Consider the following 25,974-nt stretch of genomic DNA (forward strand, 5'->3'; position numbering starts at 1 on the left):
AAAGGGGGCAACACAACTCCCACTCTCCTCTCCAGCTAAAAAGCTTCCCAAGTAAGCCAGATATTTTGCTAACAGCAGCCCACTTCGCTTCTAGGCAGCAACAAGCAGGGCCACCCAGCAAGCAGCACACCCTTTCCCACCCTGTGCAACCACACTCCCCATCCACCACACACTGCAAGCTGCCCAGACCCTCCCCATTACCTGGGCAGCTGCTGAACCTCAGCACCTCCTCAGCTTTGAGGCAACCAGCCCAGAAACCCCAGGAGCTGCTCTCTGCCAGCAGCAACACCCTCAGCTCCTCCTCTCCACACCGCTTCCTTCCTCTCACCTGAGCAAGGGGAGGGCCCTGGCTCCCAAAAAGCACCCAGTCCTCCCACAGAGTCTCCTCCTGGGTTTATGAGGACTCCTGGGAGGCTGGAGGGTGGGTCTGGGGAGGCAGCAGACTCCCGCATGGAGCAGCTGTGACTTATCGTGAACAGCTCTTGTGTTTAATTGCAACCAGCTCGTTTGCCCCAGCAGCGCCGGGCAGAGCTACCAACTGCCTTGCACAGGTAGAGACCCTTCCTCCCTCCTTCTCCAACCCACCACCCCAAAAGGACACTGTAGTTTGACTCACCAGGCTGGAATTGCCAAAGACAGTCTTTCTTTCATCTTCCAGACCAAACCTCCCAGCATTCAACCCCTCAGGGTACAGACTATACAAACCCCCAGATCTCAGACCCCAGGAGAGACCGAGCCCTCTGGGAAAGGTGCTTGCAGAGCCTGAGCAGCTCTGGGAAAGATCTGCCCTTTAAAAGCTGCCTTGCAATGGCTGGAGAGCGTCCTCACAGAGTTGTGGTCAGGTTGAGGACAGTCCAGAGTGGGAAGTATCTTGCTAGGGAGCCTGTGCCAGATGCGAATTGCTCCCCCCTCCACAGGGCTATAGGGATTGCTATGGGGTCATACAGACTAGGACCGTGAAGGGTAAGGTAATAATTGCAGTGTTGCTCACGTAATTGAGTGTAAGATTGGGTGCATCTCAGCAAGGTTTGGACTGAGAGGAACATGAAAGGTGCTGCTGTGTGGTCCTTGTAGGGAGGAACAAGGTTTCACAAGTTATTCTCCCTCTGTACTCGGCACTGGTGAGAACGCTCCTCAAATCCTGTGTTCAGTTCTGGGCCCCTCAGCACAAGAAGGGTGCTGAGGCTCTGGAGTGAGTCCAGAGAAGAGCAACAAAGCTGGTCAGGGGGCTGGAGAACAGGCCTTATGAGGAGCGGCTGAGAGAGCTGGGGGTGTTTAGCCTGGAGAAGAGGAGGCTGAGGGGAGACCTCATTGCTCTCTACAACTACCTGAAAGGAGATTGTGGAGAGGAGGGAGCTGGGCTCTTCTCCCAAGTGACAGGGGACAGGACGAGAGAGAATGGCCTCAAGCTCCACCAGGGGAGGCTCAGGCTGAACATCAGGAAAAACTTTTTCACGGAAAGGGTCATTGGGCACAGGAACAGGCTGCCCAGGGAGGGGGTTGAGTCCCCTTCCCTGGAGGTGTTTAAGGGACGGGTGGACGACGTGCTGAGGGACATGGTTTAGTGATTGATAGGAATGGTTGGACTCGATGATCTGGTGGGTCTCTTCCAACCTGGTGATTCTATGATTCTATTGTGGGTGGCCATCCACAGTCACCAATCACAACCATTGAAAAAGGTGAATTATGGCCACAGGACTGGTTGAAAACCACCTGTTCTGTTTTATAAACAGCCTCTGCTCATTCGGCTCCTAGCTTCCAACCTGTTAAAAGTTCGCATCTTCCATAAACACGAAGGGTTCGAGCTTACTTAAAAACCCGAAAGTTGTTATCCCCACAGAGTCATGTGGCTCCAAGAACCAGGGTTTGCAGAGAAAACCGGCCACGCTCTAAGCCCAGGAGAGCTGGTAGCCTCAAGCACTAAATGGTCCTGGAATTTGAAGTCTCTGAACTTGCAATGCACTAAGAGCCCTTAGCTTTTTTGTCCCAGCTGCTGATAATCCAGCCAAGACTTGTGCTTTAAAGCAAACAGCTCTAGATAAGTGACATCACATTTACATCGATGTAACTGTGAGCGGAGTCTGGCCATTAGCTCCAAATCCAGGAAACGAGGGATGATGTGCACACGTAGGCAGCTGGAAAATCTTTTATCTTTTGTCCAAAGCTGGTGTCTTATTTCAAGACAGATGATGTTTCCAAACCACACTTTATTTAAAAAATAGTCAGTGCTCTGTTCGATCCCTGACCTGCTCATAACATGCTTTTATCAACCGCTGCCAAAACCCGCGAGGTGCAGCAGTTTGGCCGCCCCAAGAGCATCTCTCCAGCCCAAAAGGAGCGCAGTGGAGCCCCCGCTGCATCCATCCTGCCCCGGGTGAAGCAAACTCACCCCCACAGGGGTAAAGCCCAGGAGTGGGAAGGGGCAAGGCGCTTCCAGCCACCAAACCGCACAAAACGTGGAGCTACTGACGGACAGGTGGCCTTTCCTTGGGAGCGCACGGGCCGGTTTCACGGAGCCGATTCAGCTCCACATAAGGTGCCCATTCCCATTCCCCTTCCCCAGTGCAGCAGCAGCATCCTCCCTGCCACCCGTTCCCTGTGCCCATTCCCACACCCGCTCCCCGTTATCACTGTCGGCACCCGCTGCCCACTCCCCGTGCCCATCCTCCCCATCGCCCACACCAGGTGCCCTTTCCCCTACCCCACATCCCATTCTCCACTCCCGCTCCGCATTCCCGCACCCTGCTCTCATTCCCACATCCCGTTCCCCACTCCCCATACCCTATTCCCGCACTCCACACCCTACTCCCCATTCCTGCTCCCTGCACCCCCTTCCCCGTACTGCGTTCCCTGCTCCCAGTTCCCTGCTTTCCACCTGCTCCCTGTTCCTGCACCCCATTCCCATGCCCCATACCCCGTTCTTGCACCCCATTCTCCACCTGCTCCCCGCACCCCGTTCCCACGCCCCACACCCCCTTCACCACTCCCCATACTTCATTCCCACACTCCACACCCCAATCCCCATTCTTTGCTCCCCGTTCCCGTATCCTGCTTTCCACCTGCTCCATTCCTGCATCCCCTTCCCCGCTCCCGCACCCCATTCACCTACCCTGCTCTCCACCTGCTCCCCATTCCCATTCCCCCTCCCGCACCCCATTCCCACGCCCCACACCCCCTTCCCTGCTCCCGTTCCCCATTCCCATAACCCACTCTCCACCCACTCCCCACTCCCGTTCTCCTTCCCCGATCCCGCACCCCCTTCCCTGCTCTCGTTCCCCGCTCCCATACCCGCTCCCTGTTCCCGTACCCAGCTCTCCATTCCCAGCTCCCGCACCCCGCTCCCGACTCCCATTCCCCGTTCCCGCACCCCACAACCCCTTCCCCGCTCTCCACCCGCTCCCCATTCCCATTCCCCCTCCCGCACCCCATTCCCATGCCCCCCACCCCCTTCCCTGCTCCCGTTCCCCGTAACCCACTCTCCACCCCCTTCCCCCATCCCGTCCTCCTTCCCCGATCCCGCACCCCGTTCCCGATCCCGCACCCCATTTCCACTCCCCGCTCCCGTTCCCCTTCCCCGCTCCCGTTCCCCTTCCCCGATCCCACTCCCCGCTCCCGTCCCCCTTTCCCGCACCCCGTTCTCACTCCTCGATCCCCCCCTTCCCCGCTCCCGTTCCCCGTTCCCACTCCCCGATCCCGTCCCCCTTTCCCACTCTCATTCCCCGTTCCCCTTCCCGCTCCTCTCGCTCTCCTCTCTCCCTCCCCGTCGCCGCACCCCGTTCCCGCCCCTCACACCCCCTTCCCCTTCCCTGCTCCCCTTCCCTGCACCGCATTCCCCGCTCCCCGTTCCCGCACCCAGCTCTCCATTCCCAGCTCCCGCCCCCCACACCCCATTCCCGCTCCCGCCCCGCCCCAGCCCCGCGCAAGCGCGCGCCCCGCCCGGTGACGTCACGGCGCCGCCCCGCGCGGGCCCGGCTGATGCCGCCGTGTGTCGCGCCCGCCCGCCCCGCGCTCTCCTCCATCTCCCCCCCCCCCTCTCTCTCCCCCCAAACCTCCCGCCCCCGCCGGTGCCTGCGCTCGGCGCCGCCCGCCCCCCTGCCCCGCCCCGCGCTCGCCGCCGGGGCCTCCGCCGCACCGAGCCGGGGACCCGCCGCGGGTGAGTGCCCCGCTGCCCCGTCCCGCGGGACCGAACCCCCCAACCCCTCTCCCCGAGCTGCCGGGGGTCGCGGCACGCGTGTGTTACACCCCCCCCCCCCCAAACCCTTGCTCGCTGGCAATTAACATTGCAATTAAAAGCGCTTCAATTAGCAAGCTGCCGGCGCGCCCGGGACCGTGGGGGGTGCACAGGGGTTGCCGGTTACCGGGGAGCTGCCCGGGACCTCCGGCTGCTGCACGGGGGCTGCCCTGGGACCGTGGGGGATGCCCCGGAGCTGCCGGGGGCCGGGGGGGTCTGCGGGGAGGCTGCTCGGGGGCTGCTCGGGACCGTCGGCTGCTGCCCGGGGGCTGCCCGGTGCTCCTCGTTACTGTGTGGGAGCTGCCCGGGACCGGGGAGGCTGCCCGGGACCCCCGGGAGCTGCTCTGGGACCGTGGGGGATGCACAAGGGCTGCCGGTTACCGGGGGGCTGCACGGGGGCTGCTCCAGGACTAGGGGGGGCTGCCCAGGACCCGGCTGCCTTTTCCTCAGGATGGTCTGGTTTATTTTTATTTCTTTACTCTGGGTCTTTAGAGGAAGGAAAGTCTCTTTTCCCAGCCCTGGCTGGCCGCTTGCTCTGGGGATGGGGATGCTGACCCCGCTCGTGTCGCGGCTGGGGAGCAGGTTTGGTCGCGGCTCCCAATAATCCGGTGGTGCCGGGTTTGAGGCGTGAGGCTGGGATGCAGGCAGACAGCATCTTCCTCCTCGCACAGGTGGGAAAACTGAGCTGCTGCTGAGTGATGTGCCTGAGGCTGCCTGGGGAATCTGTGGCGGAGCTGGGACTCGACTCTGCAGCGCTGTGCCCAGATTCCCAGTTGGGAGCTTTCCTCGCTTGGCTGGGGAGGGTGGGTTAAGCTCGCAGCCCCAGGGCTGCTGGGGTAAAGTCCTGCTAGGGCACCTGCGGTGGCAGCCGGCGTGTGGCCAGGTGCCAGCAGAGCGAGGCCTCTCCGCTCCCAGCAGCGGAGTTGGAGAGCAGAGATGCTCCGGTAAGAGGTCCGAGGTGGAGAGCAGGTCTCCAGCATCGCTTTTTCATGGACATCTGGTGTGTCTGAGGAGCAGCAGCTCCACAACTTGTGTCTGGGGCTTTAAACTCCATCCTCCGGTTCAGGTGTGCTTAGTCTTCACCCTCAAAACTCAAGCAATAAGGGTTTGCCAAGGGGTCTTCTTCTATTCTGGTTACGTGATGGGAAACTTCTAGGGGAGAGGAAGGTGATGTCTCTTGTTAGGCTGACCAGCATGCCTGGAGAAAAAAAACCCAAAACATACACAAGCCCTTCTTGAGCTGTGTTTTCCCATCCCTGCTCCCCTAAGGGAGTGAGCTCTGCCCAGCCGTGGGCTTTCTCCAGCAGGGATGCTCCATCTGGGCAGGAAGGGTCTTGCTGCTCTTCTCCCTGACCACCTACTCTGGCTTCAGTCCCCAACCAAGGATCACAGTGTCCTAAGGGGCGATTCTCCACGGATAGGAAGCCAGAAGTTTACTTCATTAACTGGGACAGCTTATTCTATGCTAATTTCTCTTTAAGAGTTGAGGAGGAGGAAAAAAAACCAACCCAGAAGATCAGAGGCATTTTATTTACCATGGAAGAAAACAGCAATTTAATGATAACTTCTATTAACTAGGTTTGGTCCGTGACCTTGATGTATTTTAAAACTCAGGATGCGTAGTTGAGAAGAGGGAGCAGACTGTTCCAGTTTGTTTGTTGTTTTCTCTTAGTGCATCTCAGTAACTCGCAGCACACGGATGCCTGTACAGTTTTGAAGCCCTGACCCACCTTTGGGGATGGGAAAGAGGAGGCTGTTGGGTTGTGTTTTGCTTCAGATACAGCCTCGTCTGTAGCTTGTGTTAAATTTATTAGAGATGGGTTGGGGTTTCGCACAGGTTTTCCTGTTGGTGCTCAGCCTCCTCAATTCCTGCTACTGTAGGAAAGTTGTGGTAACTTGAAGCCCCAAAGTCACTCGCAGGAGCACATCTCTATCAATAAAATGCTTGTTGCAAAGCCAAGCAAAACCAGCTTCGTGGAGGCTGCTGGCTTCCACCTGGGAGATGCGAGGACCGATGCTGGAAGTCTGGAGCAGGTGAGCCAGGCTGGGAGTAGGAGCCATCTGGATTGTCAGTGGGGGGAGATTTAAGATCTCCTTTATATAAATGTGTCCCCTCGCTCTGCAGAAAGGTTTTCCTTCTCTTTAGACCTCTTCTTCCTCCTCTCCAAAAATGTGGTGCCCTTGTGTATGCAAGCTGTGTCGTCCTGCTCAGTTACTATGGTGTTAATACAGAAAAGCAGCTTGTCTTGTAGCTCCTGGAATGATCTACCCCTTGGGTTTACAGCCACATAACCCTGGGCCGTGGGTCTGTATCTGTCCCTTGTCCAGCCTTTCCCCGTTTCTTGCAGGTTTTTTTCTCCCCTTTCTGTCTTTTCTGTCTGATTTCCATGTGAAAAAGCATGAGGGAGGCTCATCCAATGGAGAGGTCCTTGGTTTGCTCATGGTTAATGTAAATTATTTGTCATCCTTGTTCTTGCAGGGAGCTGGCACAGCCCTGAGATAGGGGAAATTTCTTGGGAGAGCAGGAGCCCAAAGCCAGATCCAGGTTCTCCTTCTTTGATCATCCTAAGGATAATTCACCTTGTGCATACTCCGGCTCGCTCCCTGATGTGCCTCTCTCTTTTCTTCAACTAAACAGGAGCCTAGGATGGTTATGTTTGTACCTTAAGCACTTATTCCAAGGTAGAACAAGTGTAATCCTGCTAGGGAGGCTGATTTGGAGAAGGTCCTTCTTGCTCGTGTTTGATGGTCTTCGAGGTGAAGGTCTGCAGCATCTCTCTTGTAGCTGTGGTGGCTTTTCTTCTTTGTTGAGTAGGACAGGATTGATGTTGCTAATTAAAAAGGAAAAAAAAAAGTTTTGTACCTCTCCCCTTCTTTGTTTGTTTGGTGGTTTGGAGTTTTTCTCGCCAAATATTCTAAATAACAATGCTTAAAATGCCAGTGGAGTGAGTTTGCCTGAAGTGAAGTGGAGTCACTAGAGAAGCCCTGGTCGGATGAGGGCTGCAGTGGAGTTAGAGGAGCCGGTGATGACACTTGGCACAAGAGGAGAGCCGAGGTGGCTGGGCTGCCACCAGGTGCAGTCACAGGATGAGGACATTCTCATGCGTCTCAAAGACTTCATGGTTTCTCTTTCCTCTCCCCATTCAGAGGGACACTGTGTGACTGTACCTTCTCCTTTTTCTACGTGCGTAATGGAGTGGTGTTTAACTGAACTCCCCTTTTATCTGTGTGCCCTTCACTCCTTATTCCTACTTTATTTTTATTTTAGATATAGAAAAATTGGAGAACAACTCTTCTAAACCTTGTGTTCAATTGCAGCGATGGCTTTTGTAATGCTCCTCTTACTGAAGGCAAGTGGGTGCCACCCTCACTGCTCCAAACATGCCCCCCATGAGTTTTAGCACTTGTTTGGGGAAAAAAAAAAATGAAATAAAATAGCACGGTTGTTAAGGTTCCAGAAGTTTCCATTATAACTCCACCCAAATGCTCCTGCCCAGTTACACTCGGATAATTCAGTCCGTGTGATGGGGCTTCCCTGCCTGCTGGGCTGCTCAAGGGGAAAGGGAAGAGCCTTTGGGGTTTTTTCTTTTAATGCATAGATATTTGAGAGGGCCATGTCGGGAATAGGGTGGGGAATGAACCCTGGCTTTTAGCTGGCAATGTCTTTAGTAAAGAGCCTGGGTGGGACAGGCTTAAGTAATAAGCACTTAAAAATTCACTGAGGCAAAAGGCAGAGGAATCGGTTGAAGGGGGCTTCCAGCAGGTGAGGCCACTCTCTGCTGTTTGTGTCTGTATTTGAACTCTTCTTTTCCTGAACAGGTATCTTGAGGTTGTTTTCAGGCTGTTTTGTCCTACAGGCACATAGAGGATCAGTTTAGTCCTGTGAGAAGGATGAGAAGGGAGCTGGTCACTCCTGGAGCCCATCTTGGCGTGTGGGATGCTCACCCGTGCTCTGCTCTCATACTTTGATAAATAAAGAGGTTTTCATGGGCCTTATAAAAACTTCTTGTACGGAAATAGGTCAGGCAAATATTTATTCCCCTAAGGTGTCATGCCTGTATTGCACAAATACTTGAATGGGTAGTCATTTTATTTCTTCCTGCTTTGTTTCTTTTAAAGCATATTCTGTGCTTTTTCTAGTGGTGTAGAGACAGGTTAATAATTGTATGTAATCAGTCCTGTTGTCCTCTCTTCCCATCTGGAAGTCCGTGCATCTCCTACGGACTCGTGCTCTGCAATTGCGGTGCTGTAAATCAGAAGCTGTGACACTTTTCTTTATATTCATGTGCTTGTCAGAAAGCTGGAGGGATATTTCTTGTTCTCCGGAGGAGTTGGGGTCAGTGGTGGGGCCAACTGCCCAAATCAGTTTAAATCCAACACTCCCAGAATTCAGCAGATCTTAACAAAACTGTCATACTGGTGGTTTGCTTTAGTGTCCAGCTGGTGTCCATCTGGAAAGCAGGTCCAGTGGTTAGGTTGTCCTACAGATGGAGAACGGATTTATTGCTGAAAACTTGTGCCCTGCTGTCTGGCTTGTTCTTCTGTCTTTTCCAAATAGTCAGGAATCAGAAGGTACCTTTGTGTCTTCAAAGAGGTATCAAAACTTCTTGTCTCCTTGTTAAGAATAAAGAGTTTAAGAGGGCAAAAATTAGGCTTGAGGTCTTGGGTCCTTGGCCCTGTAGCTCTTCCATGTCCACATCTCCTCAGAGAAGGAGTAGCAGGGGTCTTTGCTGTAGCATACTGGAGTACTTTATGTCCTTTGTGTAAGAGGATGTTTGAAATGAAGTTGCCTTGGATGCTTTTTGATGTGTCGCATATTTAATGATCTGAGGTCTTGCATGTCTGTGGATCCAACTGTGTCACTGTCACCTCATACCTGTCCAGAGGGCAGGCTTCAATGCCTGGAGACCTTCCTGGTGGCTCTGGGTACTCTCTTGAGACGCTGGCAGCACAAGGACCATGTCAGCCTCCAATACTTGTCAATGCACCAGCCTTTCTCTTGCAGTCCGCGTTGGATCTTCTGGCCCTGGTCAACATTGTAGAGGTGGTCACGCACAAGCCAGCACCTCCAGCACAGTGTTCAGTGGCTTTGGAGACCTTGATGTGTTGAGTGTGGAACCAACAAGGCTTCTTCAGATGTAGGGTGTTCTTGCAGCCTTGGGTGTGTTTACGTTTTGCATTAAGGTTAACTGACTCTTACGTGTGTTCCTACCTGTAGGGTGGTCATCCAAGACCACTCATCCAGGAGTGCATGCAGGAGGTTCTGCGAGCCTGTTGTGTAGCGCTTTGGTTTGTTAAGCGGGATGTAAGTGCAGACTCCTCTTCTGAAATGTATCCTGCTCTTTCTTTTTTTGCTAGGAATCATTTCCGTGTTGGAAAATATTTTAGACGAGGGGAGCATCTCTCTTTTACAGAGGCAGAGCTAATTTACAAACAAAAATCTAGGCACAGAGCCCCTCAGCTATGCTAGAAGAGGGGAAGCAGACTTGTGGTCTGGACTCAGAGCAAGCAAATGAATGTGAGTATTTCATTAAGACCGTAATCCACCTGTTAGGCTCGGCTCCTCCGGTCCTGTGCGTACCGTGAAGTGCAGCGGATGTTTGAAATAGCAGCCTGCGCTCCCTGCTCCAGTGTCTGGTATTTTCATGTTCCTTTACAGGCAGGAAAGACTGAGGGTGGTGTAGCAACTGCTGCAGGTTTGCAGGTCCTTTGCTTTTTGCTTTTTTTTTTCCCCCCCTCTGCTGTTGCTGTCTGTGTCTCAGTGCTGTGGTGTTGTCCTGCTCGCCCAGCCCAGGTTGATGGTGCTGAGCCAAGTTTGCTCTACCTCGTGCCACCACTCTTTCTGGAGGTTTTTCTGCCATCCAGGATAGTTTTGGATTTCATAGAATCATAGAATCACCGGGTTGGAAGAGACCCATCGGGTCATCGAGTCCAACCATTCCTATCAAATACTAAACCATGTCCCTCAGTGCCTCGTCCACCCGTCCCTTAAACACCTCCAGGGAAGGTGACTCAACCCCCTCCCTGGGCAGCCTCTGCCAGTGCCCAGTGACCCTTTTTGTGAAAAAATTTTTCTCTGAATGTTCAGCCTGAACCTCTCCTGGTGGAGCTTGAGGCCATTCCCTCTCGTCCTTTCCCCTGTCACTTGGGAGAAGAGCCCAGCTCCCTCCTCTCCACAACCTCCTTTCAGGTAGTTGTAGTTTGTTTTCTTTTTTTTAAATTGTAGTTTTCAACAGGCCAGTTGTAGCTGAAAGGGTGGAGGTGAGGAGAAGCCCTTGCTTTCAGGGGCTGCGAGGTAAACACAAAGCCCCTTGTGTGCTCCAAGCCCTGCTGTTGACGATGCTGGTGTACCAGCATGCATGCTTCTCCAGGTTAAATGAGGTGATAAGCAGTATTTGAGATTCACAGTGCAAAATTAGGGATCTCTCTGCTGGGTATCTTCAACAGAGTCTCCATCAGCCTGTGCTAAGCTGGTAGTCCTGGTGGCTGGAGAACCCAGTCCTTGCTGGTGGGTGTTGTGGACATGCGTTGCCCTTTCCCTCTCACTCTTCTCGGGTGAGGATAAAGCCGTTCAGGTTCATCAGAGCTGCTGATGGGGCAGATACCATCATGGGACATGTCTGCTGTTGCCACCTCTGCTCCCCACTCCCACAGAGCCCTGTTCCCACCTCAGCACGGGGGTTCTAGCGTTGCTGGAGTCCTGGGCTTGGACATGGGGGCTTATTTTCCACTCATGGGGAGATCTTCCTTCCTAATTCCATGTGTTGGCCAAGTGGGAAAGGGTACAGTCGGTGTGAGGCAGTGGAGGGTGCTGTGAACAGCAGAAATATTGATGAACACAGAAGGCTTGCTTTGCTTTTCCAAAGTGTCTTCTCTGGAGATATCATTCCTGTTCTGCCCCTTAATGGTGCCTTGTGCATCTGTTCTGCTGGGGTTGTATTTGTCAGGTCCTTGTAGGCATGACACTCAGATGAAAATTTAAAGAAAAAAAAAAAAAAAGTTGAATTTAAAATGTCATTGATTTCTTTTTGTATTTTTCTTCTAAATTAATCAATTCCCTACTGTGCTGTAAATTCCAAATGGGAATGGGAAATAATCCCACCAGTACAATAATTAGCATGTAAGCGGCAGCCGAAGAAAACCCAGACTGCTGAGCTGATTGGTGAATGCCGGCTATTTTCCGAATTAATTTCAATAATCACCTCTCCCATTAAAAAGAAGACAGGGCGGTGGAGAAGTCTTAAATTTTCCTCAAGCTCAATGTAGCGAAAAATGCTATGTGCTGTGTAGCTGTTCTGCATGTGATTATAAAAGAGACGTGAGGGAGGTTCTTGGAACTGAATTGCAGATGCAAAATATTGCTAATTTTGCAACCAAGGAGCTCAATTTCAGCTGCTGGTTTTGGGAGGAAAATAGGCATTTTAAGTCAAATATCCATAATTTTATGTAGGTATGTAATGGTAAATAGTCTTCTGGAAGAAGAAAACATTCCCTTGCAGTGGTGCTTTGCAGGATGCAAAAATAAGTCCATTGGAGGCCATTAATAGTGAGATTTGTTTGTTTACCACACAAAGATCCAGCTCCGAATGTTTTGTTGTTGTGCTCTGAAGGGAAGGATGGAAATCAGCATTCACCAAGGAGCGATTTCAGAGCAGCCAGGGGCTGGGCACCCTCTTACCACATGGATCTGCATCTGTTTTCTGCCCTGCCTTCCTCTGCTGCTTTTTTGGGGCAATCCTTCCCCTAAGGGGAGGTCAGAGAAATCCTCTCTCTGCCCTGATACCTCTGTGGTGTCGTGTCCGGGCAGCCCCAGGAAAGGTCACCTCTGCAGAGCTGTACCTGGCAGCTGGTGTAATTACACACCTGAATTCATATTCAGTATTAGCAGAGATAATTTTATCTCCTAATGATGTTTTTCCCCTCCTAGAGCAGCCCTGATGTCCCCTGGCCACCTCACCCTCAGCACTAATTTTCCAGCAGCAAAGCACAGGTGATGCTGCTATCAGGTGTTAAACCAGAGCATCTCTTTAAAGATGCTTTTTTCTTTCCAGCTTAAACTTAATTTTAGCAACATTTGCTAAGTTGTGAAATAGTTCAGTGCTTGTAAGCCCACAAATATTTTATTTAGAAAAGCAGGAGGTGTTTGCTGACACCCTGGCCCCACAGGCATCACATATATGTGCTGCAAAGGCAAGAAATCCTGGTGCGTTTGATGAAGCAACCTTTTTATTACGGTATTTGCAAAATTAGGTTAATTGGAGGTGCTTGGGATGTGAAATGCTCACTTTGGCATCAAGCTGGTGATCTGGTATGATCTGGTTTTGGTGTGGGGAATGAGATCTGCCCAATGTTACCCCATCCGTGGTGGCTGGGAGGGAGACCAGGTCCCAGAGAGCATCCCTGGTATGTTCTCTCCCTCCCAGAGGCTCAGGATATGGTGACGTTGTCAGATGTTATTAAAAAAAAAAAAAATACTCAGGCCAGTCCAAATGCTTTGAATCAGTATTTATTATTTTACAAATTTGAGCCAGGAGCTCTGTGGGAAGGTATGCAAGCGAATCACTACGGTATTTTCTTTGCATGTTTTCCTAATGTTAGAGATGGTCTCAAAGAAGTATCGCATTGTTTCGCTTCCCCTCCACACTTCATGTTTTTCTAAAAATAAAAGCTAATGTCAACAATCCTGTAATAACGAGTGAGTGAATGTGCGTGTCCTGCACCCGATTAATATACATTTTTTTTGGTGGAAAGCAAGATTGAGCTGGTAATCTCATTATGAGCTGTGGATAAAAAAATGTATCTTTTTAAGCCATCTCCGTGATGGCGTTTTCTTTTTGCCTTTTTAAAATGCCATTAATCAAGGTAGAGGCTGAAAATAGTCTTTGCAAAGCAGGGAGCAAACGAAGTCACTTGAGGTGAGTAAACAAGTTGAGTTTTTTTATGAAAGCCAAAAAAACAGCCCGCTGCTGCTACGTGTGTACCTTAAATACAGAGTCTCCTTCAGTGCTGACAGGCATCCCAACCACCTTTTGTAATAAAGCTCTAATTATAGCTTGGTGACTCCCTAGGTTCTCTGGATCAGCTTGGGAATATTGCACTGAAAACCAGGGAGAATATTTTTATTTTCTGCGACTGATGAGTGAACCAGATTTAGAGCAGGACCTGGGGAGCATGGTTCAGAGGGAAGTATTTACCGAGTATTATAGCATTGTGCTTGCTGCTGCATGATACCGTTTTGGGGTTAAACTCTGTATTTTGGGAAGAGCTTCCCAAATGGATCCATGTGGATTCCCAAATCCAGATGCCAACTGAGCTGGTTGGAAAAGGTTTTTGCTGGTGGCTATCACTATCTTCTGACCTCTGGCACTTGGATTAAAGCCCAGCACTCAGAACCAAGGACTTTAGTGAAAATCTCGGCTTTTTAAAGGAAAAAAAAAAAACCACCAACAAAACCTCCAGAGCTTTTTGGTTACAGAGAAAAGCTGGAAAATGGGAATTCCTGGGCAGAAATGGGTAGGAAGACACCCTCTTCACACCACCCCATGGTATCCTGGTTATTTCTCAGCATCCCAGACCTGGAGCCAGTGCTGTGGTGTTCAGGGCTTGACTTATGGTTTTAGAAGTTGGTGTGGCCGACACGGGCAAGTTGATTCTTTTCTCCTCTGTTTATTTATTTCTTCCCTCCTTCATTTTAATATTGTCTCCTGGGAGATTCCAGCTGAAGTCTATTCATTGCTGAGATGTTTCTCATCCCTTGCATCGTGGATGCCAGGTCCAGTTTGGCTGTGGTTTGTTTCTGGCACGGAAGGGAAGAGCAGCAGGACAGAGGAGCTGTGCTTGCTGTTGGATATGTGTGTGTATGTCCCTGTAAAGATGCCCTGTAAGTGTTATTCACTTTTGGGTTGAGCTCAGCTCATCTTCTACAGAAATGGCAAAGTTCTCCATCCATGCCACTGGGGATTGTCCTCCTCCATCAGAACCTGCACATCTCCTGGCTTTGATGGACTAGCCTTGCTGCACTGCTGAATCAGTGTGGGGTCTTATTTCCATTTATTTTTCCTGTGCAAACTTAAATTAGAGGTTTGAGAGACAGCTGGTCTGATCTGATGGTTAGGGATAACAGCATACGGCTTTCTGCTGGTGCAGAAGCTCTTGGAGAAGTCTAGTGCATGCTAAGGGATAGGGAGACGCCACAGTAGTGAGGATCAGGAAGGTCAGAGGGTTGAGGGAGAGCAGAACAGAGCAAGACCTCCTGCTTTTCTTTTAGTTTTTGGCGGGGTTGGTGGCCAGATTAGCTCAGGAGCCCAGGACTTGTACCCTGTGTAGGCAAGCAAAGCATCCCTGTTCAGCTGAGCTCCAAAGCCCATGCTTCCAGCAACATGGGACCACTATGGCTATGATCCCACACACGTAGTTGAGCACTGAGTGATGCGGCACTGGGGACAGCCACAGCAGAGCATTTGTTCTGAGGATGATTCCGTGGCTGAAGTTCACAGTATGGTTCCCCCTAAAAATCTTCTGAAGTCACCAGTGAGAGTCTGCAGAGTCCTGAAGCTGGGTCAGACCAAGTGTTTATCCATCAAAGGTTCCTTTTGCCTGGCCATCAATCCTTGAAAATCAGGATCCTGTTTGCACTTCTGCTTCAGAGTTTTCCTCCAGAATCCTGTCTAGACACTTATCTGTCTGTCTTCTTTTTCTACCAGATGAAATCTGAAGTTCTCATGACCCCGAGAGCTGGAGCTTTTCCTAGCTGAAGCTCCCAGCAAGAGCATCTTTTATTTCTCCAAATATTTTGGAGCTCGTGATAAAATTATGAGGCTTTGGCAGTGCCAGTTTGGGTGCTATATGTGTGCCAAACCCTGCTGAATACGTCTTTTATCGCAGATTTGTAACAGTAGCTGTTGGAGGGGGAGCTTCATGGGAGAAGTGCTTTCAGAAGAATGCTTTTATAAAGGAACACTGTCCTGCAAAAAAAAAAAAAAAAAGTGCCTTGCAGGGGAAAAGGAAAACCAAAACAACCAAACCCAACATTTTTCTTGTGTTCATGCTGTAGAATTTGCCCATTAATTTGGGAAAATAAGGTTTTGCTTCTATTTCTATACAATTTTGTTTGTTGTCTTTGTAGAAGCGAGCACTGTAGTGCTCCAGGCGCTTTATTTTTTTTAGGGGAGGGAAGACAACATTTAGATTCTGACTAAGAAATGCTGAAATCCTTGTTTTGTGTAACTCTCCACAGGCTGAGCCCCTGCCAGGTCCCTGCAGGAGCTGGGATCGGGACCCAGCTGGCAGTTTGCTCAGACAGGGCTTGTTTGTAGTGGGTAGAGCAAACTGGGAAGACCAAAGATGGGTCTGTTCATCTGCTCCACCTCAAGCAGAAGGAGAGTTTAGGGAGAAGACAAGGCAGTAGGGTTTCTGAGCTGCAAATGTAGTAGTAAGGGAGGATGTGTGATCTCTGGGAGGTGTACCTCTGGGAAGTATAATATCTGCTCTGGGTCCCACTGGCTTTTCCTCTGTGCTGTCCAGTTGATTCAGATCTCTGCAAGATCCAGGCATTTCTTAATGGCAGTTCTGGGCCTCTCACCACAAGAAGGATGTTGAGGCTCTGGAGCGAGTCCAGAGAAGAGCAACGAAGCTGGTGAAGGGGCTGGAGAACAGGCCTTATGAGGAACGGCTGAGAGAGCTGGGGGTGTTTAGCCTGGAGAAGAGGAGGCTGAGGGGAGACCTCATTGCTCTCTGCAACTACCTGAAAGGAGGTTGTGGAGAGGAGGGAGCTGGGCTCTTCTCCCAAGGGACAGCGGACAGGACGAGAGGGAATGGTCTCAAGCTCCACCAGGGGAGGCTCAGGCTGAACATCAGGAAAAATTTTTTCACGGAAAGGGTCATTGGGCAGTGGCAGAGGCTGCCCAGGGAGGGGGTTGAGTCACCTTCCCTGGAGGGGTTTAAGGGACAGGTGGACGAGGCGCTGAGGGACATGGTTTAGTGTTTGATAGGAATGGTTGGACTCGATGATCCGGTGGGTCCTTTCCAGCCTGGTGATTCTATGATTCTAAACACAAAGCTTGTCCTCCCACATGTTTGCCTCACAATTAAAAATGTTTTTCGTTTAAAAAAAGGATTTCTCTTGGGAAAACCTGCTTTAGAATGACACTAGCATCCAAAAGTGTTTAGGCTGCTGTGTTACAACCAACACCTAAGGATGCTCTTGCTGAGCATCCCCTCCGAGTAGGAGGATTGTGGCACTTCGCTCCATTTTCAGTTTTGGTTTGGATCGTCGTATACCGTTCTTAAGTAGCCATTTACTCTTTCCCGTCTCTTCGACATAGAAGCAAGAGAATAAGACATTAAATGAGGAATATGATTATAAGCCCATAAAAATTGTCAGAGAAATTTGGCAGTGGCTCCAGCCTGTGAATGTAATACATAATATTTTATTCATTTTTTTAAAATGATTAGATTTCAAGCTGACAGTTTAAATGACAAATCACCTTAAGAAGATATTGTGGACAATGTAAAAACTGTAAATGCCTTTTCTTTGTAAGCTGGGGAATTTGCAGGGTCCATTCACAAGAAATAGGATCCTTTGGCTTTAACCAGGCTGCATGTGGAAGCTGAGAGCAATGAGGTCCCTTGTATTAATAATTTGTATTATAATAGCACCTTCACTGCTGGCTCCCAGGCTTTTTTATACATGAGTTAATGGCAGCGCTGCCTGTCCAGTGTGCTCAGGGGGTTTTTTGGTCAAAGGGAATTTGGTTACTGGAAAAAAACTTATTTTTGCTTTTGTTGTCCCCTTGCTCCCACAAATCCTTTGTGAACGGGACCAGTAATTGCAGCTGAAAGAGTCTGGATGTAAGGACAGAAGAACTGTTCAGATACGTTATTGAACGTATTGACTGTTTAAATGCATTATTCAGCATGGAAAGCAGATCCCGGGGGACTGACAGAGTTCCGCATCCCAGAATATCCCAGCTCACAGCGGGAGCTGGAGCTAATGATGCAAATCCCTCCAGGCAGTGCAGGAACCTTCCCACGTCCTGCGGGATGCTGTGGACTTCAGATTTTTGGATGAAAGGGAAACCAGTGCCTTTTTTGTTTCAGCCAAACTGGATAATTACACAGATGATCAGGCCTTGTATAAAACATGTAACGAAGTGATAATTTCTGCTCTCAAAGAATAGACAGTAAAATTTAGATACTTGTCCCCTGTGGTCCTCAGAGCATCCTCCTGAGCAGTGAAACAAAACCAAGAGGAGTGGGAGTCTCTTTGCTGTTTCCTTTTCTTGGAGCGAGGTGGTGACTATCGTTTGCTGAGCTTTAGTGCTTATTGTTGCATACGTACACCTCTTGTTTCAAATCCAACCCAAGTAGGATTTAAAATTTTTAAAGCTATGCAACAGGAATTTTTAGCTTAACAGGAGTAATTCCATAATTCCTTCCCTTTGTGATGGAAAAAATAACTAAAGTAGAGACAAGTTGAACTGTGCCACTGTCTGCTTGTAAATTTGTGGAGATAGGGCATAAAACTTTGTCTCTTGTTTGGCTGGAGGAGGTCCAGAGGGGAGTAATAAGGTTGACTGAGGTCTAGAAACCATAGCTCTGAACAAATTTGAGCTGTTTGGCTCTAGATAAGACTAGAGGCAGGGAGGAAATATATCTTCAGGCACCTGAAAGAGAAGGTGGCATTTGCTTTCTGAATTTGCAGTGGATAGGACGAGAGGTCACGGTCCTAAAACTGTAGAGGAAAATGTTCAGATTAAATACTGGGCAATGCTTTCCCTCAAAGGAACAACTGGATAGGATGGTCTGAAGAGCTTGTGGAGCACCAGTTGTTAGAAGATGAAAATGGCTTGGAAATACCTTCTAATATTTTTTGGTGGTCATCTTGCGTGATGAGATGTGGTTTATTCTCCTGCAAATGGGAGTTGTCTCAGTGCTGTCCTGTGCTCCCTTCCTACAGCACTGGCGTGGAGCGGTGATGCTGGAAAAGGTTGTTTTCAGTCTAAAATAAGTGGGAGATGGCAAATGATGTTCTGGGGCTTAACTTTTCAGGCACTTAAAAAGATTGAAGTGACTAAAGATAATACAATTTGCACGCCTCCCTACAAAAGCCGATGCTGGCTAGAAATATTTTATGCTCTTTGATTCTAAAATGGAATATTATGGATGGTAAATTGTATGACTTGCCTCTCTCGATGATACAGCCTTTCCCAGGCAGCGGTTCACTTGAGCTGGAAGACAAAGGGAGGGCGTGTGAGTGATGTTGCCTTTAGTATAGCTGTTTCTCTTTAAAGCAATATCAGTAAAGACAAGTTTCCAGCTCTGTGTAAATACTGGAGAAATAGAAACAGCCACTTTAGAGATCCTAAATGGTAACTTGTCAGTCTTTTAATTGTACCTTGGGAATAGGAACCATTTTAAAACAGCGTCCCACACACTGTGGAGCCTGCAGGACCAGACAGTCTCTGCTGGAAAGTCCCATGTGGCTGAGAAGCGTTTCCTCCACGCGCATCCTTCTGCAGTGCCCTGCACGCTCTTTCTTTCAAGAGTCTTATCAAAGATGCCAATTAGATGCCAACTTATCTTTTTTTCTTACCTTTTTTTTTTTTTTTCTGTAGGGATCAACTGTTTTGTAGACAAGAGCAGGGAGCAGATCTGTGCAGTTGATTTGCAAGCAAGGTGCAATTTCTCAGGCCAGGTAAGAGAGTTAGTTCTTCCTTGGCCACGACTGCACATCACTGCACATCACCTTTTTTGTTCAGTCCACACAAATCAACTCAGATCTCAAGGTATAAATGAGCATTTTGCCGTTTGCTAAATTAAATAAGCGTCTTTAATCAACTTCAGGAGCATCTGTGAGAACTACTAAATCTTAACTGTTGTAAACTGGACTGTGATTCTCGTTGAAGGGGGTTTTATTGTGGGTGTTGGGATGTGGAGCAACACAGTGAGGAAACCTTGACTTATTCTTGGATTTTGGGACAGAAGATCCCATGGGCCACAGGGAGGTCAGAGCTAGGGTCTTGCAAAGTTTCTGCACAACTGAGCTGTTTCCCAGGTAACCACAAGAAAAGGTGAAGCATCCCCCAAAGCATTGCCATCAGGGACCAGAATTGGTTTTGCCTTTTCCATATCATTTTGTTCTTCCTCAGCCCAGCCTCTGGGAGGGCTGAATACTGAGGGTTGGGCTTGGGGCTGCCTTGTCTGCTTGTGCTAGTATCAGGTTGAACCAGGCTTCGCTTTGCAAGGAGGCTTTGTTCTGGGACGGCCTTGTTCCCTTTCCAAACGTGTTATAAAAAAAGCCAAACCCCAAAAAAGAGCACAAAGAGAGCTAACAACTGCTAATAAATCTGAGATGGGGTTGCCAGGTGAGAGGAAACCAGAAATAGTCTCTGTGTTTGGGGCTTTGCGGTGATTTTAACTTTTGAATGTGTAGATCCTCAGTGGGTCCCCGCACAGGGATGCTGCTGGGAGACTGGTGTTTCTCCCTGCCTTATGATGAACCTGTTGTCCCAGCTGGTTCAGGTATTACAGTTTTAAACCCACAGGTAAATGAGGGTGACTTATTCCTGTGTGGAGTCTGGTATTTGAGGAATATATTCTCTGTTCTTGAACTGCTTGCAGGTTTTGATCCGCTCAGTCAGGCTTGAGGAAAGCATAAGAAGCATAAGACTTGGAAAGGTTGGCAGTGGGGTGGTAATGCTGATGGTCAGCAGCTCTGACAGAAGGACAGGCAGCAGAGACAGAAGGACCTGAGTGTATCGCAACTATCATATGCTAGGATTTTAATATGTGAAAGAAGTTAGGAAAAAAAGCCTTGTTGCCGTTCCAGTTTCAGGGATAAGCAGCTGGACTGCATGCATGCGCTGCTCAGAGGAAACCCCAACCCGTGCCCCTTTCCCCCAGCTCTCTCCTGTATTATTTTACTTGAAGCACCAGCTTCAGGCAGTTCAAAGAGGAGCTGCCAGGGTAACACTGGCTCACGGTGCCAAATCTGCAGCGGGTTTGTGCCGTATTTCAGAACGAGGCTTTTGGAAACTCAGATTTTTCTCTGCCTCTGGCTTAAGTCTCTAAACCACCTTTAATTTCAGGAAGCGCAAAGCCGCTCAGACTGTTGTGATCAAGATCGTGCCTCTTAATTTATGTATTCCAAGGATCACGAAGTCCTGTTTGTTAAAGTCTTAGGCGTATGTTGAATACTTAAAGGACTGTATGAAGGGTATTAAACCTACCATAGCAGAGAGAGCTTGTGTAATAAAGGGAGAGGAGCAGCGGTGTTATTGAAGGAGGAATGGCAGATAAGCAGCCAGAGCCGCACTGTTATCGCTTCGTTTGGGAGATGATAGTGTTGTGCAAGTTGTTGCAGGACATTTACATAAATTTCTGGAATAAAAATCCACTTCATCAGCAGTCTAGTATTTGTTTCTTCTTATATGTTAAACTTTTTCTGGCATAGAAAGCGTTGTCACCTGTTGTGTCAAGGTCCCAGCGTTCAACATTGAGCTTCTTCCAAGGGTGTTGAAACCCAATTGCTTCAGAATGAACCCTTCATTTCAGGGGAGGATAAAAAAGAAAAGCAGGGGAAAAGAAAAACCTGTGGCATCTAGCAGACATTTAAAGCACTTTTTCTTGTTCTGTGAACTCTTGTGATTTGCCAGACTTGGGGCTGAATTTTCCCTGTTTTGTGCTTGCTTTGCATTTCCCGTGAATTAAACTGGGAAAATAATATACAGCAGATAACAGAGCAAATAACATACAGCACCCAGCACCGTGGAGCTAGGGGAGCTTTGTCCAGGAGCGTCTCAGCAGCAGGGAGCGCCAGGGCACCTGAGTGCTTAACGAGGGAAAACCTTTATACATCCTTCAACACTTGTCCAGTTCCTTTGCCTTTTATTAAATTGTCGTTTCTTTTTTAACTCCTGCTGGGGCTTGGTGTATGCGCTTAGGGCCAGAGTGGATGCTGCTTGTCTGCAGGGTTTTGAAGGGGTCAGGTAGTACCTTCACGAGATACAGTGCATCTGTGCTAGTTATATGGTTAAATCTCTCTGTGCTGCTTATTCACTTATTTATTTTAATCAAAGCAACTCACTGGTTGTGAGCAAAGGGTATGGTCAGCAGGATCCAAGCTGAGCAGCAGATCAGCGGGGCTTTGGCAGGGGGCTTTAGCCTGAGCACGCACGCTGGCTGAAGCACAGAGAGACTTGGGACGTGTTGCTGGGGGAGGAGAACCTGTCACTGGCTGTGCTCTGGCAGGACCAGCTAGCAAGCCTAAATTTTCCTTTACTCGGCATTCATAACAGAATTTTCCTATTTTCCAACCTTGTTATGAGCTCTGGCTCACCTTTTCCCAGGGTGACTCTTTGTTTTTCAGTGTTCTGTTTTCTCCCCTGGTCTGAACTCCATCCCAGAAATCCACTTGGCTGGTTATCCATTTAGACAGTTAAGTTTAGAAATTATGAAATACATAGCGCTGGCTCTGCTGCTTCTCCGGGGATGAGGGAATGAAGACTGGACGGCAGCAGAGGAAAATGGAGAGGAGAGCGGAAGCCCACAGCTACAAGCAAAGCTGCAGGTTATATATAGCTGCAGGCTGTGTGTCGGTCGGGGTGCTGTGATTGCTTCTCTAAATATGTTCTCGGCCACCAAGGCTTCCAGTCCTGTGAACCGACCCAGCCCGTGAGCAGCAGCCAAGAGATGGGAAGGAGCATCGTCCCTGGTTTCCACAACATTGTAGCTGGGAGGTTTTTACTTTACTGGGTTGAGAGCAGCGTGGTTCAGTGCTTGGCGATTAATTCAGTAAACTTGCTTAACTTCTGATAAATGATGTCTTTGCTAATTAAGTGGGGGGAACAAAAAAATCAAGGGTGTGTGATTTGGGGTGCTTCAGTGAGGAGGTGCTGTGGGAGCGAGGTGGGCTGGATAGCATGAGCTGGAAGACACCTTAAACTGATCAGTGTTTTCATTCTACTTTTAGCCTTTGCTAAGCCAGAGTTGCTGTCTCCTTCAGAGGTGCAGCAGTAACTTCATGTCATGTCTTCTCTTCCAGCCCTGAATCCCAGCACAGCTGAAGTGACTGCAGGCACTTTAAAGATGCGTGCAAAGGCGGAGGAGGAACTGGAGAAGGACAGGCTGAGGACGTGGTCCCTCGTGCAGGTAGGTCGCTGCTGCTGCCTCAGGCTCCGTGTGTGACACAGACCATGCGCCTTTCTGTCTTACGTAGCCTGGGCAAAGAAATGCAACGTATTTCAGTGCATTGCAGGATTCTCCTATGAGGGCTGGTCTAACCTGATGGCTGAAATAAGGGATCATGCAGTGGTTTGTTCTGTTCACCTTTGAGCCCTGCCCTGCTCTGACGTTTTTGTTTCTGAATGTCACGCTTTGGACTGGACAGAGCTTGATGCCCTATGCATTTGAACTCTTCTTCTGGCTGGAGCTCCTCTATCTTTGTGCTAGACCAATTATTTATGGTTTTGCCACCCCTAAGAATCCATATAACTTAATAAATGTTCATCTATCTTTCTTGTGGGTGAGGGGTCAGCAGAGCAATGGTTTTTCCCCTTGGCTTCTGTGGGTGGAAGAAGTGTGCTTGGAAATAACACTCTGGTTTTCCACTACACTGTTCCAGATTTTTGAAGAAGAAATTGGGTCTCTTACCAGAGCAAAGCCATTTTATTTGTAAGAAACAAAGCCCTGTGGTTGAGCATTAGTGAGCAGGCTGGTGGGGAGTTCATTCGCCCAGTTCATGGCTGTGTGATAAATGACAGTGTCCCCATGGAAATGGGGATTTTCAACCCCAACAGCGTTTTCTGCCCAGCTTATGACATGCCTCGATACTACTTGCTTTTAGCCTTTATTAAATAATCAGGTTTGGGAGTACAACAGCTGGACTGATGCTGTTTGCTGTAGCTTTCCTGCCACGATTCCAGTTCTGCAGGCTAAATCCAATCTGTAAAACTGGTAGGAATAGACTACAGGACCCTGCTGTAGTTCACGATGTGCTGGGATCCACGTGCACCTGGGCCTCTTGAGAGCTGTCCTCCTTGAAATCGCCTCAATTAGTTGCACACTAGGTGGGTCCTTAAATACCTTACGGCAGTAACTTGCAAATGCAGCAGACATTCTTGCTCTGTGGGTTATCTTACCATTAAAGATTGAGACTTCGTCAGGAGGACGAGGATAAAGCTTTTGAAGCTTCACTCTGACTCAGTAAACAGAGTTGTGGCCTCTTGTGAGGGAGAGTAGGGAGAAGTAAATTAAATTTTATATCCCGTGGTATTTCTCACTGAAAGATGATAATCTGTTTGGATGCTTGGTGTGGAAGGTTACTGGGTAAGTGGGGAGGATTCCTTTGTGTTACATCTGCAGAAAGTAATGTCGTTTGTTACTCCAGGGCTTGCACTCAGAGCAGATCCTGGCATTGTAGCAACATGTGTCATCCTCTCTGCATGCTCGTCGTCCTGCTCTGGCACACAGAGGCTTTGCAATTTCTTCTTAGGGAGCTTTAAAAACCAAACTTGAGAACTCTGCTCCAGCTTGGTCCATTTCACTCCACTCCTCCTTTCCCCTCAGCCTCCTCTGATGTCCTCTCCCTCCCAATTAATTTGTTTTTAAAATCATTGTGCTATTGTGTGCATCAGTATGCACATAGCCCGTCTTGTTTTTCTTTTGGACTGAAAGTGCAAAGCAAATCTGTTTATGGTTTTGGTGAGCTAATTCTTCCCCACCCTAGATTTTTAAATAGACTCTTTCTTTACCAAGCTGACAGAGCTTGCAGGATGTATTGAAGTAATGGGAAAAATATGCTGTTAACCTTCCTTTTTTTCGTAAAAGTTTGTTTCCAACACCCTATTCCTATCAGTGCATTTGGGAAGTGCATGTCTGGATGCTGAAGCAAGTAGAAGACTTGGAATAAGAAAATGAGAATTGAATGCGTTCGGGGGGAAATGTTTTGAGTTTTCAACTGTCAGCGCTTGGATTGCGAAGCAACATCTAGTGCTTAGTTGTCCCTTCAGTTATTTAGCTTCTCCTGCACATCCTAGTTCTCGAGCTTGGCTGTTCCCTGAGCTGCTTGTGCCTTCCAACAGGCTTCTCCAAAGCTGTTTTTGACTCGGACCTTACAGATGAAGGTAAGAGCAGCAAGGAATGCTCTTAGCCGGTAAATAGGCTGTTGGATTAAGGTCTTGGTGTGTCACTGGTGTGTTGGAAATGTTATTTTTACCTCTTGATTTCACCCTTCCTACAAATCAATCTTAGACCTTTCTGTTGAGGTTAACAACTACTTCTGCATCCTTGGGGGGGTTGCAGAGCACTGTCCTGCTCCGTGCATTGCTTTTTCAGTAGGGCTGCTGGGAGGCAGACTTCCACTTTGCTATGGGAGCACTAGAAAAGCCCAAGGGACTCTGGTGTCTGCGATGTCCAGACGGTGACTTGGCTCATAGCACTTGTGCAGGAGCTCTCCCACAGCCTGCCAACCCTGCTGCTACACCTCCTCTCCTCAAAACCTGGGCTGTGGCTATTGTTTATTTCTACTGTAAAGCTATGAGCTGCGTGTGACAGCTGTGGGGCAGGAGCTCTGTGTGGAGGTGGCCGTTACGTGTGCAAACGCACTTCTCCACCCAAGCTTTGTAGGGCAGATTTTGGTTTGGCTAAGGGTGCGTCTGTAACGTAACTTAGCAGGAGTAGGATTTCAAAGCAAGCAAATTTTTTATATAGTTGGTGTCACACCTCTTCAGCCCTGTGTTTGTGGCCCAAGGATCTGGAGACCCACGCTGCTAGTTTGGTCTTGTTGGTAATAACCTTCTGGAGGTGCTTCTGCAGAGCTGGTTGTTGCAGGGGGCTGAGGGAATTATCTTGATCAGACAACGTGGTTGTACCGAGGGCAGGACCCATGGCATGAAAAGCATATAGTGCTTTCACAAAACTGGGTGCTGTGCATGAAATCTATTGTCTCAGTTACAGCATTAAACATGCTCCTTGGTGGGATTTATGGTCAGGTGTTGTGGAATGACAGCAAGGTCTTCTGGTGAGTAACCTTAAAGCAAAATAGGCTGGGGCAGGGCTGTCGTGCTCCTACAGCTGTGATCAGGTGTTCCTGCTGCCTCTGTTCTGCCAGTAAAGAAGAGAGGAGGGGGAAAAAGATCTATTTAATTTCCTCACTCTTAGACAGAAACTTGTTATGAAAGGAAATGTTCGTCTGCAAATCTGCAGCAGAGTGCGAAGTAAAGAATTTCTCCCTGAAGGGCTTTGCAAAGCAGAGTTGTCTTTTATCCATGTAACTTGGTACTGCTTGGGTTTTTCTGCAACAGTGTCTTAGTGGAGGCAAAATTCTCACTTTTTTCTTTTCTTTTTGTTCTCTCTTCCCATTAAGCCAGTGGAGATTGGTGCTCCCTAGGGAGGCTGGGTGTTAGCACTAATGCTTTTCGTTCCCCTGGTAGGCAGGCGTAGCCCTGAGCATGGAGCTCTGAAGCTGTCCTGGGAACTGACCTCTGCGATCTACCCCTGTTTTCTTGTTCATATCTCCCCAGTCAGTATGTGTAACTGTAAAGTTTTCCCAACTCACAGCTCAGACATTGTTTTCCTGATACCCTTGCATCCATTTCCCTCATCGCTCCCTTCCTACTCTCATTTCTTATTTACCTGTCATCTTGGGAAATGTATACAATATCAGTGTGACAAATTTAAATTGCTTGTACCCAGAAAAATGAGGCCACTGGATGCTTCACTGCTGGATAAATCTCTTGGCTAGA

General features: G+C 48.9%; 1 protein-coding gene across 3 annotated transcripts in view; it reads left to right on the forward strand.

Annotated features, from left to right (window-relative positions):
• Nucleotides 1–4,132: 4,132 nt before the first annotated feature.
• ZHX3 (zinc fingers and homeoboxes 3) overlaps nucleotides 4,133–25,974 on the forward strand; it is a 44,630-nt gene continuing 22,788 nt past the window's right edge. For 2 of the 3 annotated variants that reach the window (XM_069871942.1, XM_069871941.1), the window contains exons 1-2: nucleotides 18,841–18,926; nucleotides 22,275–22,381. The gene's annotated coding sequence lies outside the window, so the exon portion shown is untranslated. Of the gene's footprint in view, nucleotides 4,154–18,840; nucleotides 18,927–22,274; nucleotides 22,382–25,974 lie in introns of those variants that run through there. The other variant, XM_069871943.1, reaches the window with a different exon arrangement.

This window comes from Phaenicophaeus curvirostris, chromosome 18 (genome assembly GCF_032191515.1).
Source record: "Phaenicophaeus curvirostris isolate KB17595 chromosome 18, BPBGC_Pcur_1.0, whole genome shotgun sequence".
Classification (NCBI taxonomy): Eukaryota; Metazoa; Chordata; class Aves; order Cuculiformes; family Cuculidae; genus Phaenicophaeus; species Phaenicophaeus curvirostris.